The sequence below is a fragment of the Coturnix japonica genome, chromosome 30 (genome assembly GCF_054131305.1).
Source record: "Coturnix japonica strain WE chromosome 30, WE-NBRP24, whole genome shotgun sequence".
In the NCBI taxonomy this organism is placed as follows: Eukaryota; Metazoa; Chordata; class Aves; order Galliformes; family Phasianidae; genus Coturnix; species Coturnix japonica.
Genome location: NC_140692.1, coordinates 6475665 through 6481417, shown reverse-complemented (window position 1 = coordinate 6481417; position 5753 = coordinate 6475665).

Here is a 5753-nt window from a genome sequence, read left to right as displayed (position 1 = left end):
ACAGAGTCCTTAATGCTTAGAAACCTCAATACTTAGAATCCTCAGTGCTTAGCATCCTCAACGCGTAGAATGCCCAATGCTTAGAAACCTCAATGCTTAGCGTCCTCAATCCTTAGTATGCTCTATGCTTAGCTTAGAATCCTCAATGCTTAGAATCCTCAATGCTTACAAACCTCAATGCAGAGAAATTTTATTGTTTGAAACCTCATTGCTTAGCATCCCTAATCCTTACAAACCTCAATGCATAGAGGACTTAATGCTTAGAAACCTCAAAGATTAGAAAACTCAATGCTTGGCTTAGAATCCTCAATGCTTAGAATCCTCAATGCTTAGAATCTTCAATGCTTAGCATCCTCCATGCATTGCTTAGAATCCGCAATAGTTAGAATCCTCAATGCTTCGTATTATCAATGCTTAGCTTAGAAACCTCAATGCTTAGAATCCTCAATGCTTAGAATCCTCAATGTTTACCTTAGAAACCTCAATGCTTAGAATCCTCACTGCTTAGAATCCTCAATGCTTAGAATCCTCAATGCACAGAGTCCTTAATGCTTAGAAACCTCAATACTTAGAATCCTCAATGCTTGGAATCCTCAATGCTTAGAATCCTCAATGATTAGAATCCTCAATGCTAAGCTCAGAAACCTCAATCCTTAGCATCCTCAGTGCATATCTTAGAATCCTCAAAGCTCAGAATCCTCAATGCTTAGAAACCTCAATGCACAGAGTCCTTAATGCTTACAAACCTCAATACTTAGCATCCTCAGTGCTTTGCTTAGAATCCTCAATGCTTAGAATCCTCAATGCTTAGAATCCTCAATGCTTAGAATCCTCAATGCTTAGCATCCTCAATGCTTAGCTTAGAAACCTCAATGCACAGAGTCCTTAATGCTTAGAAACCTCAATGCACAGAGTCCTTAATGCTTAGAAACCTCAATACTTAGCATCCTCAGTGCTTAGCTTAGAATCCTCACTGCTTAGAAACCTGAATGCTTAGAATCCTCAATGCTTAGAATCCTCAATGCTTAGAATCCTCAGTGCTTAGCATCCTCAATGCATACCTTAGAATCCTCAAAGCTCAGGATCCTCAATGCTTAGAATCCTCAATGCTTAGAAACCTCAATGCTTAGAATCCTCAATGCTTCGAATCCTGAATGCTTAGAATCCTCAATGCTTAGAATCCTCAATGCTTAGAAACCTCAATGCTTAGAATCCACAATGCCTAGCTTAGAATCATCAATGCTGAGAATCCTCAATGCTGAGAATCCTCAATGCTTAGAATCCTCAATGCTTAGAAACCTCAATGCACAGAGTCCTTAATGCTTAGAAACCTCAATACTTAGCAACCTCAGTGCTTAGCGTAGAATCCTCACTGCTTAGAAACCTGAATGCTTAGAATCCTCAATGCTTAGATTCCTCGATGCTTAGAATCCTAAATGCTTAGCTTAGAAACCTCAATGCTTAGAATCCTCAATGCTTAACATCCTCAATGCTTAGAATCCTCACTGCTTAGAATCCTCAATGCTTAGAATCCTCAATGCTTAGCATCCTCAATGCATAGCTTAGAATCTCCAAAGCTCAGGATCCTCAATGCTTAGAAACCTCAATACTTAGCATTCTCAGTGCTTAGCATAGAATCCTCACTGCTTAGAAACCTCAATGCTTATAATCTTCAGTGCTTAGCATCCTCAATGCGTAGAATCCCCAATGCTTAGAAACCTCAATGCTTAGCATCCTCAATCCTTAGTATGCTCTATGCTTAGCTTAGAATCCTCAATGCTTAGAATCCTCAATGCTTAGCATCCTCAATGCTTTGTATCCCCATTACATAGCTTAGAATCCTCAATGCTTAGCATCCTCAATGCTTAGCATCCTCATTGCTTAGCTTCGAATCCTCAAAGCTCAGAATCCTCACTGCTTAGGAACCTCATTGCTTAGCATCCTCCATGCATTGTTTAGAAACCTCAATGCGTAGAATCCTCATTGCTTAGAAATTTTATTGCTCTGAAACCTCAATGCTTAGCATCCCTAATGCTTACAAACCTCAGTGCATAGAGGCCTTAATGTTTAGAAACAGCAAAGATTAGAAAACTCAATGCTTGGCTTAGAATGCTCAATGTTTAGAATCCTCAATGCATAGAATCCTCAATGCATAGCATCCTCAATGCTTAGCATCCTCATTACATAGCTTAGAATCCTCAATGCTTAGAATCCTCAATGCTTAGCATCCTCAATGCTTGGAATCCTCAATGCTTAGCATCCTCATTACATAGCTTAGAATCCTCAATGCTTAGAATCCTCAATGCTTAGCATCCTCAATGCTTGGAATCCTCAATGCTTAGAATCCTCAATGCTTAGTATCCTCAATGCTTAGAAACCTCAATGCTTAGCATCCTCAATGCTTAGAAACCTCATTGCACAGAGTCCTTAATTCTTAGAAACCTCAATACTTAGCATCCTCAGTGCTTAGCTTAGAATCCTCACTGCTTAGAAACCTCAATGCTTAGAATCCTCAGTGCTTAGCATCCTCAATGTTTAGAATCCTCAATGCATAGCTTAGAATCCTCAATGCTTAGAATCCTCAATGCTTAGCATTCTCAATGCTTAGCATCCTCAATGCTTAGCATCCTCAATGCATATCTTAGAATCCTCAATGCTTAGCATCCTCAATGCTTAGAATCCTCAATGCTTAGAAACCTCAATGCTTAGAATCCTCAATGCTTAGAATCCTCAATGCTTAGAATCCTCAATGCTTAGAATCCTCAATGCTTAGAAACCTCAATGCTTAGAATCCACAATGCCTAGCTTAGAATCCTCAATGCTGAGAATCCTCAATGCTGAGAATCCTCAATGCTTAGAATCCTCAATGCTTAGAAACCTCAATGCACAGAGTCCTTAATTCTTAGAAACCTCAATACTTAGCATCCTCAGTGCTTAGCTTAGAATCCTCACTGCTTAGAAACCTCAATGCTTAGAATCCTCAGTGCTTAGCATCCTCAATGTTTAGAATCCTCAATGCATAGCTTAGAATCCTCAATGCTTAGAATCCTCAATGCTTAGCATTCTCAATGCTTAGCATCCTCAATGCTTAGCATCCTCAATGCATATCTTAGAATCCTCAATGCTTAGCATCCTCAATGCTTAGAATCCTCAATGCTTAGAAACCTCAATGCTTAGAATCCTCAATGCTTAGAATCCTCAATGCTTAGAATCCTCAATGCTTAGAAACCTCAATGCTTAGAATCCACAATGCCTAGCTTAGAATCCTCAATGCTGAGAATCCTCAATGCTGAGAATCCTCAATGCTTAGAATCCTCAATGCTTAGAAACCTCAATGCACAGAGTTCTTAATGCTTAGAAACCTCAATACTTAGCATCCTCATTGCTTAGCTTAGAATCCTCACTGCTTAGAAACCTCAATGCTTAGAATCCTCAATGCTTCGCATCCTCCATGCATAGCTTAGAATCCTCAATGCTTAGAATCCTCAATGCTTAGCATCCTCAATGCTTAGAATCCTCAATGCTTAGCATCCTCCATGCATAGCTTAGAATCCTCAATGCTTAGAGTCCTCATTGCTTAGCATCCTCATTGCTTAGCATCCTCATTGCTGAGCTTCGAATCCTCAAAGCTCAGAATCCTCACTGCTTAGGAACCTCAATGCTTAGCATCCTCCATGCATTGTTTAGAAACCTCAATGCGTAGAATCCTCATTGCTTAGAAATTTTATTGCTCTGAAACCTCAATTCTTAGCATCCCTAATGCTTACAAACCTCAGTGCAGAGAGGCCTTAATGTTTAGAAACCTCAAAGATTAGAAAACTCAATGCTTGGCGTAGAATCCTCAATGCTCAGAATCGTCAATGCTTAGAATCCTCAATGCTTAGCATCCTCAATGCTTAGCATCCTCAATGCTTAGAATCCTCATTGCTTAGAATCCTCAATGCTTAGAATCCTCAATGCCTAGCTTAGAATCCTCAATGCTTAGAATCCTCAATGCTTAGAATCCTCAATGCTTAGAAACCTCAATGCACAGAGTCCTTAATGCTTAGAAACCTCAATACTTAGCATCCTCAGTGCTTAGCTTAGAATCCTCACTGCTTAGAAACCTGAATGCTTAGAATCCTCGATGCTTAGATTCCTCGATGCTTAGAATCCTCAATGCTTAGAAACCTCAATGCTTAACATCCTCTATGCTTAACATCCTCAATGCTTAGAATCCTCAATGCTTAGCATCCTCAATGCTTAGCATCCTCAATGCATAGCTTAGAATCCTCAAAGCTCAGGATCCTCAATGCTTAGAAACCTCAATGCACAGAGTCCTTAATGCTTAGAAACCTCAATACTTCGCATCCTCAGTGCTTAGCTTAGAATCCTCACTGCTTAGAAACCTCAATGCTTAGAATCCTCAGTGCTTAGCATCCTCAATGCGTAGAATACCCAATCCTTAGAAACCTCAATGCTTAGCATCCTCAATCCTTAGTATGCTCTATGCTTAGCTTAGAATCCTCAATGCTTAGAATCCTCAATGATTACAAACCTCAATGCTGAGAAATTTTATTGTTTGAAACCTCATTGCTTAGCATCCAAATGCTTAGCATCCTCAATGCTTGGAATCCACAATGCCTAGCTTAGAATCCTGAATGCTGAGAATCCTCAATGCTTAGAATCCTCAATGCTTAGCATACTCAATGCTTAGAATCCTCAATGCTTAGAATCCTCAATGCTTAGAAAGCTCAATGCACAGAGTCCTTAATGCTTAGAAACCTCAATACCTAGCATCCTCAGTGCTTAGCGTCGAATCCTCACTGCTTAGAAACCTGAATGCTTAGAATCCTCAATGCATAGATTACTCGATGCTTAGAATCCTCATTGCTTAGCTTAGAAACCTCAATGCTTAGAATCCTCAATGCTTAACATCCTCAATGCATAGAATCCTCAATGCTTAGAATCCTCAATGCACAGAGTCCTTAATGCTTAGAAACCTCAATACTTAGCATACTCAGTGCTTAGCTTAGAATCCTCACTGCTTAGAAACCTGAATGCTTAGAATCCTCAATGCTTAGAATCCTCAATGCTTAGAATCCTCAATGCTGAGAATCCTCAATGCTTAGAATCCTCAATGCTTAGAAACCTCAATGCACAGAGTCCATAATGCTTAGAAACCTCAATACTTAGCATCCTCAGTGCTTAGCGTATAATCCTCACTGCTTAGAAACCTGAATGCTTAGAATCCTCAATGCTTAGATTCCTCGATGCTTAGAATCCTCAATGCTTAGCTTAGAAACCTCAGTGCTTAGAATCCTCAATGCTTAACATCCTCAATGCTTAGAATCCTCAATGCTTAGAATCCTCAATGCTTAGAATCCTCAATGCTTAGAAACCTCAATGCACAGAGTCCTTAAAGCTTAGAAACCTCAATACTTAGCATCCTCAGTGCTTAGCTTAGAATCCTCACTGCTTAGAAACCTGAGTGCTTAGAATCCTCACTGCTTAGAAACCTGAATGCTTAGAATCCTCAATGATTAGAATCCTCAATGCTAAGCTTAGAAACCTCAATGCTTAGAATCCTCAATGCTTAGAATCCTCAATGCTTAGAATCCTCAATGCTTAGAATCCTCAATGCTTAGCTTAGAATCCTCAAAGCTACAGATCCCCAATGCTTAGAAACCTCAATGCACAGAGTCCTTAATGCTTAGAAACATCAATACTTAGCATCCTCAGTGCTTAGCTTAGAATCCTCACTGCTTAGAAAC